Consider the following 15,614-nt stretch of genomic DNA (forward strand, 5'->3'; position numbering starts at 1 on the left):
TCTAGCCGGGATATAACGAGAGCCTGTAGCAGTAAGGTAGCCGTTTGGGTGGAGAGGAAAGGGCGGATCTTGGCGATATTGTAGAAGTGAAACCGGCAGGTCTTGGTAACGGATAGGATGTGTGGGGTGAACGAGAGGGACGAGTCAAGGATGACACCGAGATTGCGGGCCTGCGGGACGGGAAGGATGGTCGTGCCATCCACGGTGATGGAGAAGTCTGGGAGCGGACCGGGCTTGGGAGGGAAGATGAGGAGCTCAGTCTTGCTCATGTTGAGTTTTAGGTGGCGGGCCGACATCCAGGTGGAGACGTCCCGGAGGCAGGAGGAGATGCGAGCCTGAAGGGAGGGGGAGAGGACAGGGGCGGAGATGTAGATCTGCGTGTCATCTGCGTAGAGATGGTAGTCAAAGCCGTGAGAGCGGATGAGTTCACCGAGGGAGTGAGTGTAAATGGAGAACAGAAGGGGGCCAAGAACTGACCCTTGAGGAACTCCAACAGTTAAAGGATGGGAGGGGGAGGAGGCTCCAGCGTAGGAGACCGAGAATGATCGGCCAGAGAGGTAAGAGGAGAACCAGGAGAGGACAGAGTCCGTGAAGCCAAGGTGAGATAAGGTATGGAGGAGGAGGGGATGGTCGACTTGTCACTTGTGTGACTTTGGGCAAGCCACTTAACTTCTCTGGGCCTCAATTACCTCATTGGTAAAATGGGGATTAAGACTGTGAGCCCCATTTGGGACAACCTGATTACCTGGTATTTTCCCCCAGTGCTTAGAACAATGCTTGGCACATGGTAAGCACTTAACAAATGCCATCATTATTATTATATGAATAATTCTATTTATTTATATTGATGCCTGTTCACTTGTTTTGATGTCCATCTCTCTGCCTCTAGACTGTAAACCCGGTGTGGGCAGGGATTGTCTCTGTTTAGTGCTGAATTGTACTTTCCAAGCACTTAGAACAGTGCTCTGCACATAGTAAGTGCTCAATAAATACAATTGAATGAATGACTGAATGATTCTCAAATATATATCTCCAGCCCTGACCTCCCCTTCTTTGTAATCTCATATTTCCTCCTGCCTTCAAGACATTTTACTTCTATGTCCCACTGACACCTCAAACCTACTATGTCCAAAACAGAACTCCTCATATTCTCATCTAAATCCTGCCCCTCCCATAACTTTCCCATCACTATAGACAGCATCGCCATCTTCCCTGTCTCACAAACCCGTAATCTTGGCATTTTGCTCGACTCATCTCTCTCATTCAACCCACAAATTCAATCTGTCACCAAATTCTGTCAGTTCAACCTTCACAACATCACTAAAATGTTCTTGTCTGTCCATCTCCCCCAATTAGACTGTAAGCCCGTCAAACGGCAGGGACTGTCTCTATCTGTTGCCGACTTGTTCATCCCAAGCACTTAGTACAGTGCTCTGCACATAGTAAGCGCTCAATAAATACTATTGAATGAATAAAATCCACCCTTTTCTCTCCATTGAAACTACTTCCATGTGAATCCAATCATTCCCACCTTGATTTCTGCATCAGCCTCTTTGCTGACCTCCTTGATTCCTGTATTTCCCCACTTCAGTCCCTACTTCATTCTGCTGCCAAGATCATTTTTCTACAATACAGTCCACGTTTCCCACTCATCAAGAGCCTTCAGTGGTTGCCCATCTACCTCTGCCTCAAACAGAAACTCCTTACCGTAGTACTCAATCACCTTGGCCCCTCCTACCTCACCTCCCTGATTTCCTACTACACTTTAGCTTGCACACTTTGCCCCTCTAATGCCAACCTACTTACTGTACCTCAGTGTCATCTACCTTGCCGCTGAGCCCTTACCCATGTTCTGCCTCTGACTTGGAACAACCTCCTTCTTCATATCTCGGTGGACAATCATTCTCCTCACCTTCAAAGCCGTATTAAAAGTGCATCTCCTCTAAGAGGCCACCCCAATTTAAGCCCTCATTTCCTCTTCTCCCATTCCCTTCTGCATCACCCTTGTACTGGGATTTGTATCCTTTATTTACCCCTTCTTCAGCCCCCAGAGCACTTACATAGGTATCCATAATTTATTTATTTATATTAGTGTCTGTCTCCCCCTCTAGACTGCAAGGTCACTGTAGGAATGGAACACGTCTTCCAACTCTTATACTGTAGACTCCCAAATGTCTAGTGTAGTACTCTGCACACAGTAAGTGCTCAATAAATCTGATTGATTGATAAAAAATATAGCATGGCTGCTTGATACAATTGCAAATATAGCTGATGCAAAAAGAACATTCAGTAATCATGGACAAATGAGACTAAATAACTTCTCGGTCATTTTTCCAGTTTAGTGGAAAAACAAATCAGAATCAAAAACTATGAAATTCACGAATACATGCTAACGTGGTACCATCTAAATGTACTTTGCTCTTGATTCTCCCACCTCTGAGCCCTTACTCACAATTATTCCCTCAGTCTGTACCTTCCTTCCCCCAAAATATGCCAAACCCCAGCTTTCCTCATCTTCACAGTCCTGTAAAAATCCTGTCCCTACAATCAGGAGGCCCTTCCTGATTAACTCATAACAGCTTGGCCCATCAGCCCAATAGTCACCTTTTGTCTTTACCTATTTAATTCCTATGTTTAGCCAGTCAATCAGTCAATCAGTCAACTGTATTTATTGAGTGCTTACTGTGTGCAAAGCACTGCACTAAGCGCTTGGGAGAGAAGCAGCTTGGCTTAATGGAAAGAGCACGGGCTTGGGAGTCACAGGACCTGGGTTCTAATACTGGCTCTGCCACTTGTCTGCTGTTTGACCTTGGGCCAGTCACTTAACTTCTCTGTGCCTCGGTTATCTCATCTGTAAAATGGGGATTAAAAGGGTGAGCTCCACGTGGGACAACCTGATTGCCTTGTATCTACCCCAGCTCTTAGAACAGTCCTTGGTACACAGTAAGTGCTTAAAAAATACCAGCATTATTATAGTAAGCTCTTAACAAATACCATAATTATTTACAATAAAAGACACATTCCCTGATCACAATGAGCTTACAGCCTAAAGTTTAGCACTCATACATATAAGACTATTAATTTGTTCATTTAAGTATTTGTTCATTTGTTACATTTAGACCCAGTACTTACATTTTTGTTGATCTATGCCTTCCATTAGATTGTAACCTCCAAGAGAGTAAGAAATTTGTGTCTTGCTTCTGTTGTACTTTCCCACTTTCCCACTGTTGAACTCAACAGGCCCTCATCAGTCAAGCTATCAATAATATTTATTGAATGCTTACTACATGTAGAGCGGTATGCTGAACACTTGGGAAAGTACAATACAATAGAGTTGGTAGACAGGATCTCTGCTCACAAGGAAGCAGTGTGGTCTAGCGGGGAAGGAGAAGGACACAGGCCTGGGAGTCAGAAGACCTAGGTTTTAATCCCAGCTTTGCCATGTGTCTGCTGTATGACCTTGGGCAAGTCACGTAATTTATCTGTGGTTCAGGTAGTTCAACTGTAAAATGGGGATTCAATACTTGTTCTCCCTCCTACTTAGACTATGAACCCCATGTGGAACTGGGACTGTTTCTGACCTGATTGATTTGTACCTATCCCAGTGCTTAAAACAGTGCTTGACACATAATAAGCATTTAACAAATACCATAACAAAGGAACTTACAGTCTAGAGAACTATAAAATGCATTCTAGAGGCCTGGTTATACTGTTGATAATTCCCAACACCCTAAGTATCATCACCTAAATGGCCACCCTAAGCACTTAAAAACAAATAGTACTTGTTAAGCACTTACTATGTGCCAGGCACTGTAATAAGCACCAGGATAGAAACAAGATAATCAGGTTGGATACAATTCCTGATCCATATGAGGTTCACAGTCTAAACTGGAGGAATATGTATTTATTCCTATTCTCAGAACTTATATATATGTAAATATATGTATATATATATGTATGTGTATATATACATATGTCTTATGACTCTATTGTACTCTACCAAATGCTCAGTAGAGTGCTCTGTAAACAGTAGGTGCTCAAAAAATACTCTTAATTGATTGATGTATATTCAAAAGCATATTCTCTCATTTATTCAGCTATTACCTGTTACGCCCTTCTTCCTCCACCCACTCCTACTATTTTTAAAGCCAGTTCTTTTCTGATACAAGGATCACATTCTTGATGAACCCCTTGTTTAGGAAAACTCATGTATTAGTGCTCACACTGGATCTGATGCTGCCTCAGTTCCGTCATCTGTAAAATGCGGGACATGAACTGTGTCCAGCCTAATTAGCTTGTATCTACCCCACTGCTTAGTACAGTACCTGGCACAGAGTAAGCGCTTAAGAAATATAAAAAAGAGAGAGATGAGATTAATCAAAGTCGTTATCTAGTAGGGACCATGTTTCAGGGAGCCATAGGCTTCACAGACAGTGAGGACCTCTGTAAAGCAATAGCAAGCTCCCACTCTCTCACATACCAGGGCTTTCCCCAAGTTTGCTCTTCCTCAGGTTTCCTACCCCAATCAAGGTCTCTTTGATCTGAGGGTGTTGCCCTGTTTGTTGGCTGTATAGCCTCTAAAATTGCACAAGCATCCTGGCATCCAGCCTTTATTGTCTTCATCCAGTGCAGATGGTCCTGGATTTTTCTCCTGAGGGCTTGGTCTTTTCCTAGTATTTTCCTTCTTACAGCATCTCCACGAAATAGCTGGAACATTAGCTCCCAACTGGATTCTGCTCAGGGCTCTGGGCTCATCTCCTCTGAACCTCACCAGGTGTTACTGGGGGCTGTATCTGGGGCATTCAGCATAGTTCCAAGGTTTTAGCCAGCAGAGATGAGACTTATTGGCATGAATATTTGTATTGTCCCCTAAGACAAAAGACAGTCTGCTTCCCCCAAACACACATAAACCTACTTGCCCCCATCCCCAATCTGAGAAACATACAGTCTAGTTGAACATAAAATGCTTATATTGTACTCTTCCAAATGCTTAGTACAATATTCTGCACACAGTAAGCACTCAATAAATATGATTAATTAACTGATTGATTGCTTCCACTGGGTTTACCGATCTCCCAAATGAATTAGGAATATCAATGCATTATTTTGGAAAATCAGAGAAGGAGCAGCATGGTCTATTGAATAGAGCATGGGCCTACGAGTCACCTGGACCTGGGTTCTAATCCCAGCTCAGCCACTTGTCTGCTGTGTGACCTTGGGCAAATCATTTCACTTCTCTGGGCCTCAGTTACCTCCTCTGTAAAATGAGGTTTGAGACTGTGAGTGCCACGTGGGACAGGGACTGTGTCCAACCTGATCTGCTTGTAGCCACCCCAGTGCTTAATACAGTACCTGGCACATAGTTAAGCACTTGATAAATACCATAATAATTATTAGTATTATTAATAAAGTTGCAGTCCCCTCTTTACTACCTTGGATCCCTTTAAAAGTAACATCTTCAACATACAACCTGGTTAAGGAATCAGCACATACACTTATGCAAAGGTCAAAGGTTGTTTTTTTTTGTAATAATATTTTTTAAATTCTTACCATGTGCCGGGTACTGTACTAAGCACTGTGGTAGATTCAAGTGAATCAGGTTGGACACAGTCCGTGTTCCACCTGGGACTCACAGTCTCCATCTCCATTTCAAGAATGGTGTAACTGAGGCATAGAAAAGTTAAGTTTTGTGGGTTTTTTGGAGAGGTAGGGGATTAATGGTATTTATTAAGCACTTACTATGTGCCAGGTACTGTACTAAACTCTGGAGTAGATACAAGTTACTCAGGTTGGGCATGGTTCATGCCCCACATGGGGCTCACAGTCTTAATCCCCATTTTACAGATGAGGAAACTGAGGCCTAGAGAAGTTAAGTGACTTACCCCAGGTCTCAGAGCCAGGATTAGAACCCAGGTACTACCAGGCCCACACTGTAGCCACTAGACCACACTGCTTCTCATTGTGCATACAGTCAAGATTATAGTCACTAGTCTTTTCATTTTCCACTTGCCCGTGGAGTCCCAGCAATGGAGATGTTAATGGAAGCAGAGGCCCAGTGCTCAGATAAGCTCTGGGTTTTCTGCTGAGCCTGTGGGTAAGAGTGCCAACTACAGCAATGGTTTTGAGATAAAGACACCTGTCTCCTTGCAAATGGAATGAGATCACTTCATTTACATAAATCAGCAGATGGTACAGGCCCGCATTTGATATCAACATTGGCGAGGTTTCAACCAATTATATGGAGCTAAAATGTTTAGTTTCTCAATGCCAAACTCCTAAACTATCCAAATCCCCAAGGTCACTTGAAATTATGGCTTCTTATTATTCAAACTTAATATTTAAAGGGGAATCTACCCTTGTTTTTCCTCCTCTAACTCAGAATAACACACTTTGGGCAGCTAGACTATGCTGACCTCATCTTTGCATGGCAGATTCAGGTCAGTAAATACCTACATAAGTAAGAATTATTCATTTTATTATGTAAACTCTAAGGGGGCTTTCAAATTTTTCCTTCACAGGTACAAAATGACCCGTGATGATGTGATTGTTTTTCAACATTTTTTTTAATACACACCCTGGAGCACTAATCAAGACAAGAAACTGGTGTAAACCAGTTTTAACAAGTTGAGAAAGTTTGGTTATCACATGTTTAGTAATCATATACTTGTCCTACGGTGGGGTTGCTAATTGTGTTGTAATGTACTCTCCCAAGCCCCTAGCACAGTGCTGTGCAAATAGTAAGCACTCAATGAATATGATTGATTGATTTACCGCACTGAATCTGGCATCAAAGTGTTGGTTTGCAAAAACTACCAAGAAAAAAAAAACAGACAATTGAGCAAGAAAGCAACACATGTGTGCTTTGCATCATGATCCACTCATAGTGTAGGTTCCATATTTTGATGACCTCCTGGATGTTCAGAAGTATGCAAAGCACAGCAGCCCGATTCCCTGCTATGGCACATGCTGTCATTCTCTATGGAATCGTAGAGAAAAACGTGAGATTGACTGAACCACGTACAATCCCGTGTGCTCCCATGAATTCCAATCAATTGTTACTTAACAGTGAACAGGGCAGTTCCTCCATCATTAAATTACCACAGTTGCTTTAATATGCCTGATTAAATATTGACACTTCCTTTTTTTTGGCATTGCCCAGTTCCCTCAGTCATTAAGATATGTAATCATACTCACTTTTTTCCAGGAAGATTGGTCTTATCTACATAGTCTCCTTGATTCATTCCTTTCTTAACAGTGCTTCAGCATCAGGAGAAACCCTGAGAGTGCCATTTGGTACAACCCATCCATGAGGTGAGCTGAATAGAATGGCCTAGTGGATAGGGCATGGGCCTGGGAGTCAAAAGGACTTGTGTTCTAATCCTGGCTTCTCTGCTTGTCTGCTATGTGACCTTGGGAAAGCCACTTAACTTCTCTGTGCCTCAGCTTCCTCATCTGTAAAATGGGGATTAAGACTGCGAGCCCCATAGGAGACATGGACTGTGTCCAACCTGCTAATAATAATAATTGTGGTATTTGTTAAGCGCTTACTATGTGCCAAGCACTGTACTAAGTGCTGGAGGAGATACAAGCAAATTGCACTGGACACAGTCCCTGTCCCACATGGGGCTCACAGTCTCAATCCCTAATTTACCGATGAGGGAATTGAGGCACAGAGAAGTGAAGTGACTTGCCCAAGGTCACACAGCAGACAAGTGGCAGAGCCAGGATTAGAACCCATGACCTTCTGACTCCTGAGCCCATGCTCTATCCACTATACCACGCTGCTTCTCTACTTATCAGCTACTCCAATGCTTAGCACAGTGCCTAACATGCAGTAAGTGCTTGAGAAATATCATAAAAAACAAAAAAATGACTACCAAGAAGGCATTCTCTTCTTTTTCACTAAATGATGCTTTCCCCATTCTACTTCATGACATTTTAAGTGTTTTTCTAGAAGGTGATGTAGCATAGACAAAAACGTAATACCCTTAGCCAAGTATAATCCAAATATAGTAAACTAAACATAAATTAATTTGTACCAATTAACCTCTCAATGGGCTGAAAGTGGACACAGCCATCAAATAAGAACGTGCATATCTAGTCTGGGTAACACTTTTATTCCAGATATTTATACTTAGGGAACTCATTGCCCTACATTATCTTTAATTTCAAAGAATTAATCTTTCATAAATGATTTATTTAGATTTAATGTCTGTCCCCCTCTAGACTGTAAGCTCGTTGTGGGCAGGGAATGTCTGTCGACTCTGTTGTAGTGTACTCTCCCAAGGGCTTAGTACAGTGCTCTGTCCATAGTAAACAATAAATACCATTGATGATAATTCACAATCAGGGAGCAATTCACCACAAACCACTAGAGGATAATTAAATCAAACCATGTCAGAAGGCACAGCATTTAAAAGCTCCCTTCTTGACTTTTCATTAAGGGTCATGGACTGCCTTTAGGCTGGGTATTTAATACCCAGTGTTGTCAGCTGGATGTCTAAATTTGTACATTGAGTTTTGCTTGTTTCTCCAGCTACTTCCTCTTTTCCTGATATCTTTACTCTCCAAATGAAAGCAGTTACTCTGATATTAAAAATGTTCAGAGTAACAGTCTTTTTGAAGATTCCCTTTAGGAGGTTAAAAATCTATAAGAACACATTGCAAGTGTTCTGCAATTTCAAAGTCCCTACAAATTCAAGGAATAACAGTTGACCTTGTGTCTCTCAGGATGTTTGTAAACTTGAAAAATGATAGATAAGGCAGCACCTGAACTAAAAACTGAAAGTAAAATTATACACAAGGGCTAACAATGTATGGCAAATGAAATGGTACTTGGAAAAATGAAATTACCTGAACCGGGAACATTTATGGAGTGAGAATTGTAACACTGAATTGAAGTGGTACGGCTATCTGATTAGAAGCAAGTTTGAATGGAAATATAACAGCCGAAGATTACCAGCAATATCTAGTCATTAAACATAGGGAGGATCACTCTTACATGAATTTAGTGAGACTGTCTCTGAATTTAAAATATTTGGAGTTGAGTGTCTCCATTCCAGACAGGCAGATCCAAAGTGAGGAGAGTCCCACAAGGAGAAAAGAGCAAGGTTTTAAGAAGGGAAGACTTTGATAAGTGAAAGGGCATAGCTGGTCTGAATTGTAAACAAAATTGAGAATATGCACTAAAGCAGAAGAAAGGAGGGAAATGTAGTGGCATTGCTTATATTCCAGGAGAACAGTCCAAAAATGCAGCGAATACTTTCATAAAATGAAAAGAATATATTGCATTATGGGAAAGGACCGCATCGGTCAATCGTGACAGTGAAGCTGGGAAGAGACCAAGACAATTTGGCTCCTCATGCCTGAGTCTTTCGTTAGCTTTCCTGACTCTGTCCCTCCAAGTTCTCCTGGGCTGGATCTCTCTGGATGCCTCTCCCACCACCTCATAGGGGCTCCTCAATCAATTGATCAGTGGTATTTATTGAGCAGTTACTGTATGCAGAGCAGTTATTATATGCAGAGCACTCTTCTAAGCACTTGGGAGAATACAATGCACTAGAGGAGGTAAACCCCATCCCTGACCATAAGATCCTTACTGACTAGAGAAGGAGACAGTAAAATAAATGACAGCTAGGGGAATTATGGGTGTATAAGGAAATGAACACAAGAACTATGGAGCTGGGAGTGGGGTGAATCCTCCCTTCCTCCTCCTCCTCCCTTCTTTCAACTCCCTGCCAAAGTTGCCTTGCCATTTAACAGGGCTCTCAGACTTGTACATTCACTTTTTAGACCCCTCTTTCAGGTGCAATCACAATTCCAAAATGTGTCCTCTTCGAACACAGGTTTTTGGTTTTTTTCTTGGCAGTCTCTGCAAAACAGCACTTTGAATCCAGATTCAAAGCAATCAATCAATTAAGAGTATTAATTGAGCATTTACTGTGTGCAGAGCACTATACTAAGTGCTTGGGAGAGTACAATATAATAGGTTTGGGAGACATGTTTCCGGCCCACAAGGAGCTTATGTTCTAAAGCAGCAGTGAATTTCACCAAGTGACTCCCAACTGATAGCAGTCATTCAGCAGCTTTTGCCTGAGGAAACTGAAATGGACACACTTCCCTGGATTTTTCAGTCAAAGTTTTATGAGATAGCTGCCTGAACATGAAGAACAATGACTGCCTTTTGTGTGATGGAAAAAGCTAGGGATGTGCAAACCCCGTTAATTTTCTTTTCAGTTTTAGTTGGCATCCAACTTCAGTCTATTATGAAAAGGGATAAAAGCAGCAACAGAGGGGGAGGGTAAATTTTGGACAAAACAGATATGGAAACTCATAATACGCAGCAGGGTTTTAAATCATCCTCAGCCTCGATCAGAAGTACAAGTTGCCCCTGGGGCTTAATGGCTGTGCTTCAGTGGCAAAGGAGAAAACAGAAAAACTAAAGAAGGGGTGGTGCAGCTGAATCCTGCTTCTAAAGAGTGGGAGAGCCCAGCATGCCTGTTCCTCTCCACTGTGAATTGGAGTCCACTGCACAAAAACAATAGCTTGTTCAGGGCTTCAGAAGGCAACTGGCATTTATACAGATATTAGGCACCATTCAAAAATGCTTGATAAACATACACAAGCTTCTCCAAGTTGATGAGAGCTGAGTGAATTGCTGCATGAATAAGATGTTCGAGCTTCAGGAAAGCTCTTCTGTGCCCGCTTTGTAACCTCCTTAAACATGCATTGGTTTCCTGGCTAAACACAGTTGAACAGGATGTTTACAGTTTCCACTCAATCAGAATGAGGCAGTAAATGGGCAGATCTTGCCTGTTTTCTTAAGTTACTATCTAAAAGATATGCTTTAAACTGAATTCAATTTTGAGAAGAAATGACATTTGAAAGACTTAATCAGCCAATGGTATTTACTGAGCCCTTACTGTGTGCAGAGCACTGTACTAAACTCTTGGGAGAGTATAATGTAATGGAGCTGGTAGACATGATTCCTGCCTACAAGGAGCTTATAGTCTACAGGAGGAGAAACATGAAAATATACCCGAGTTAATAATAAAGGAAATCAGGATTTAGGAGGGGAAGCAAATTAATCCAGATGAATCCCTGAAGTTACTATTTACAACCCCCTTCCTTAATTACCAGACTGTGGTATTAGACACTTACTATATGCAAAGCACTGTACTAAGCATTGGGGTAAATGCAATATAAGCATATTGGACACAGCCTCTGTCCCACTTGAGGCTCATATTCTAAGAGGGAAGGAGAACAAGTATCTTATCCCAATTTTACCAGCAAACTGAGCCCCAGAGACATTACGTGACTTGCCTAAGGTCACACAGCAGGCAAGTAGCAGAACCAGGATTAGAACCCAGGGGAAATTAAGGCAATTGCCTATCTCCCTGTAGCACCAGGAAGAAGTGATTGAAAAGAAAAGAGAAGTGATTGGGAAGCAGCGTGGCCTAATGGATAGAACATGGGCCTGGGAATCCAAAGGACCTGGGTTACATTCCCAGGCCCGCTACTTGTCTGCTGTGTGACCTTGGGCAAGTCACTTAACTTCTCTGCACCTGAAATTGGGGATTAAGACTGTGAGCATGTGGGATATGGATTGTGTCCAACCTAATTAGCTTGAATCTATTCCAGCGCTTAGTACAGTGCCTGGCACATAGTAAGCACCTAACAAATACCGTAAAAAAACCATTCAGAAGAAGAAACCATTACCAGATTGGAGGCTGCCATGGCTTCCACTTTCAGGAAGTATTATGATGCATCATAATATCAAAGCAACTTTCTCATATAAGAGATTATGGATGTGGACTGACTGCCAAGTGACTTTAAATAGCAATTAGTTCCTTTTGTAAGGGGTGGAGCAGAGGAGGAGGTGGGGAGGGATTATCTCGTGATTTGGTCCCGTCCTCGTGACTGATGTCTTCTCACACTCTCCTCCTGGGCCTGATCAGTTCTCTCCCAAAGGAGGTTTCCCTTTCTTCCCCCTTTCCAGTTCTCTCCCATAGACCACCCAGTTCTCCTCTCTTCCCCTGGGGCCAGAAGCCAGAGAACTACCTGACCCACCTTTTCCCCTTCTATCTAATAATAATAATAATAATAATGTTGGTATTTGTTAAGCGCTTACTATGTGCCGAGCACTGTTCTAAGCACTGGGGTAGACATAGGGGAATCAGGTTGTCCCACGTGGGGCTCACAGTCTTAATCCCCATTTTACAGATGAGGGAACTGAGGCACAGAGAAGTGAAGTGACTTGCCCACAGTCACACAGCCAAGTGGCAGAGCTGGGATTTGAACTCATGAGCCCTGACTCCAAAGCCCGTGCTCTTTCCACACCATGGCCCTCCCAGGTTCCTATCCTCTGGTTCTCTGCTGGCAACCCATTATAATAATGTTGGTATTTGTTAAGTGCTTACTATGTGCAGAGCACTGTTATAAGCGCTGGGGTAGATACAGGGTAATCAGGTTGTCTCACATGAGGCTCACAGTCTTAATCCCCATTTTACAGATGAGGGAACTGAGGCACAGAGAAGTTAAGTGACTTGCCCACAGTCACCCAGCTGACAAGTGGGAGAGTTGGAATTCGAACCCATTACCTCTGACTCCCAAGCCCATGCTCTTTTCACGGAGCCACGCTGCTTCTCTTCTACATTATCCCAACAGGACCTGGATCCTGTTATCCTGTTATCCAAACAGGACTTGCATGGCCAAACTTGAGCTGACTCCTGGGGGAAGAATAGGGACCCACATAGGGAAATGGGGTTGGGGAGGTGCACATACTAAGAGTGTGGGGAGGGGATTGTTCCCCTCCATTGAGCCCTTCCTTTTCCATTCACCTACCTGCCACTTCAGTGCCTTTGGGGTGAATGACCTTATTAGAGTAGGGGGCCATGTGGGTTGAACTCCTGGACATGGAAGCCCACACTTGGTATCACCCACACCCATAGGACTTAGGTTCTATTTCCACCTCCACCACTCATCTGCTGTGTGACCTTTAGACAAGTCACTTCATTCATTCATTCATTCATTCATTCATTCATTTGTATTTATTGAGTGCTTACTGTGTGCAGAGCACTCTACTAAGTGCTTGAAAAGTACAATTCAGCAACAGATAGAGACAATCCCTACCCAACAATGGGCTCACAGTCTGGGGGGGGGGGGGTGATAGACAACAAAACAAAGCAAGGAGACAGGCATCAATAGGATTAATATAAAAAATAGAATTACAGATATATGCACATCATTAATAAAATAAATAGAATAATAAATATGTACATATATACACAAGTGCTGTGGGGCAGGGAAAGGGGTAGAGCAGAGGGAGGGATTAGGGGCGATGGGGAGGGGAGGAGGAGCAGAGGAAAGGAGGGGCTCAGTCAGGGAAGGCCTCCTGGCAGAGGTGAGTTTTCAGTAGGGCTTTGAAGGGGAGAAGTGAGCTAGTTTGGTGGATGTGAGGAGGGAGGACATTCCAGGCCAGAGGTAGGACATGGGCCAGGGGTTGACGGTGGGACAGGCGAGAATGAGGCATAGTGAGGAGGTTAGCGGCAGAGGAGTAGAGTGTGCCAGCTGGGTTGTAGAAGGAGAGAAGGGAGGTGAGGTAGGAGGGGGCAAGGTGATGGAGAGCTTTGAAGGCAATAATGAGGAGTTTTTGCTTCATATGAAGGTTGATAGGCAACCACTGGAGATTTTTGAGGAGGGCAGTGACATGCCCAGCGCTTTCCTGTAGAAAGATAATCTGGACAGCGGAGTGAAGTGTAGACTGGAGTGGGGAGAGACAGTAGGATGGGAGATCAGAAAGGAGGATGGGAGATCAGGGCCTCAGTTACCTCATCAGGAAAATGGGAATTGAGTGTGAGCCCCATTTAGGACATGGACTACATCCAACCTGATTAGCTTGTATCTACCCCAATGCTTAGTACAGTGCTTAGAACAGTATAAGTACTTAACAAATGCCATTAAAAAATAGCCTCTGCCTGTCTTTCTTCTTATGTAGAATTCAGGTTCAGGCTGCTCTGCAGCACATATGGAAATAGTTTACCCATAGTCTTACAATGTGGAAGGAGTAGTAAACACTTCCCTATCATCCTGAAACACTACTATTGACTTTTCATTTGTTAAATTATGCAAGGCTAAGTGGTACTTCGTGTGCTTTTTAACCAATATTTCTTTTTTTGCCTCTCTGTCAGCAAGGACAGAATCATGAACATTGGGCTAAGGAGGGAGGAGGGGATGAAGGAGAATATGATAATTGTAATTGTGTTGTTGTTTAAAGTGTTTACTATGGGCCAGAGCTCGGTACTAAGTGCTGGGGTAGATTCAAGATAATCAGATTGGAGACAGTCCCTGCTGCTTGGAGCTCAGCATCTGTGGGAAAGGGAAAACAGGTATTTAATCCCCATTTACAGATGAGAGGACTGAGTCACAATGACCTGTGATTTACCCAGGGTCAACCAGAAGGTAAGTGGCAGTTACAAGATTAGAACTCAGCTTCTCTGACTCTCAGGCCCGTGTTCTTTCCAATAGGTGAATAGCAAGGAACACAGTTTCTAGTGTCAGTTTGTAATTGACTTTGGGGTCTGGTGATGTATAGCTCTTGTGTGGTCAACTGAAGTGGGAATTCACTCAGCAGCTTTTTTTTGCTGCTGCATATGATTGAATTTACTCCTCCAGGTAGTGGTTAATAGCCAGTATCTAAGGGTTAATTTTTCTTCTCTCTTTCTGAATACATTATTTGTTCTGTGTTTCTTAGACTTATTTGAATGTATTCACCACCAAATGCTTTTATGATGTTGTATTGTACAGTTTCTGCCATCTATTATTCCCCATCTTTTATTATTTAGCTCTGTGATGTAGTCAAACTTTTTAAATGAATGACATGTTACAAACTACAGCCCCATTGTGTGCTACTGTAAAACTTCCTTGTATAACATCCCAGTCTAAATTGGGCCCTTGACCATTCCATAACAAAAAGGCCCTAAGCTAGAGGGTGAATTAATGATTATAAAATTTTCAAACACATTAATTTAACTATCTTTCAACCTATGAAACATGAAAGAGCATGACCCTGGGAGTCAGTAGATCTGGGTTCTAATCCCACCTCTACCAATTGCCTGTTGTGTGACCCTGAGCAAATCGTTTGACTTTTCTGTGCCCCCAGTTACCTCATCTGTAAAATGGGGGTAAAATATCTATTCTTCTTCCCTCTTACACTGTGAGCCCCATGTGGGACAGGGTTTGGGTCTGATCCCCTCTTAGGATTGCACTTGGAGAGTTTCCAGAACTCTACAGTCTCGACTAAGGGAGTGGGAGTCAAGCAGAGGCCTACCCATTCCATTCCTAGCTTGTCCAGTGGCTAGTGAGTGGAAGGCAATCTGCTGCAAGACAAAACTCACCTCTGTTGGGCAGCAGTGGTATGGGAGAGTCCAGGGCAGAGACTCCAGTTTACTGTGTGGAAGAAGGCAATGGAAAACCACTTCTGTATTGTTACCAAGAAAACGCAGTGGATAACAATTGCAGATGGAGGTGGGGCATTCTGGGAGAGATGTTTCTTTCCTTCTCTGCTTCCACAATCCAGCCCACATACTTTGCTCCTAAGCAGCGTGGCTCAGTGG

At 43.0% G+C, this 15,614-nt stretch overlaps 1 non-coding gene across 1 annotated transcript; it reads left to right on the plus strand.

Moving 5' to 3' along the window:
- Window positions 1-15,248: 15,248 nt before the first annotated feature.
- LOC114806676 lies at window positions 15,249-15,385 on the plus strand. The gene has a single exon (XR_003754738.1). It is a non-coding gene; the product is annotated as a small nucleolar RNA SNORA7 (small nucleolar RNA).
- Window positions 15,386-15,614: the final 229 nt, after the last annotated feature.

The sequence above is a fragment of the Ornithorhynchus anatinus genome, chromosome X1 (genome assembly GCF_004115215.2).
Source record: "Ornithorhynchus anatinus isolate Pmale09 chromosome X1, mOrnAna1.pri.v4, whole genome shotgun sequence".
Classification (NCBI taxonomy): Eukaryota; Metazoa; Chordata; class Mammalia; order Monotremata; family Ornithorhynchidae; genus Ornithorhynchus; species Ornithorhynchus anatinus.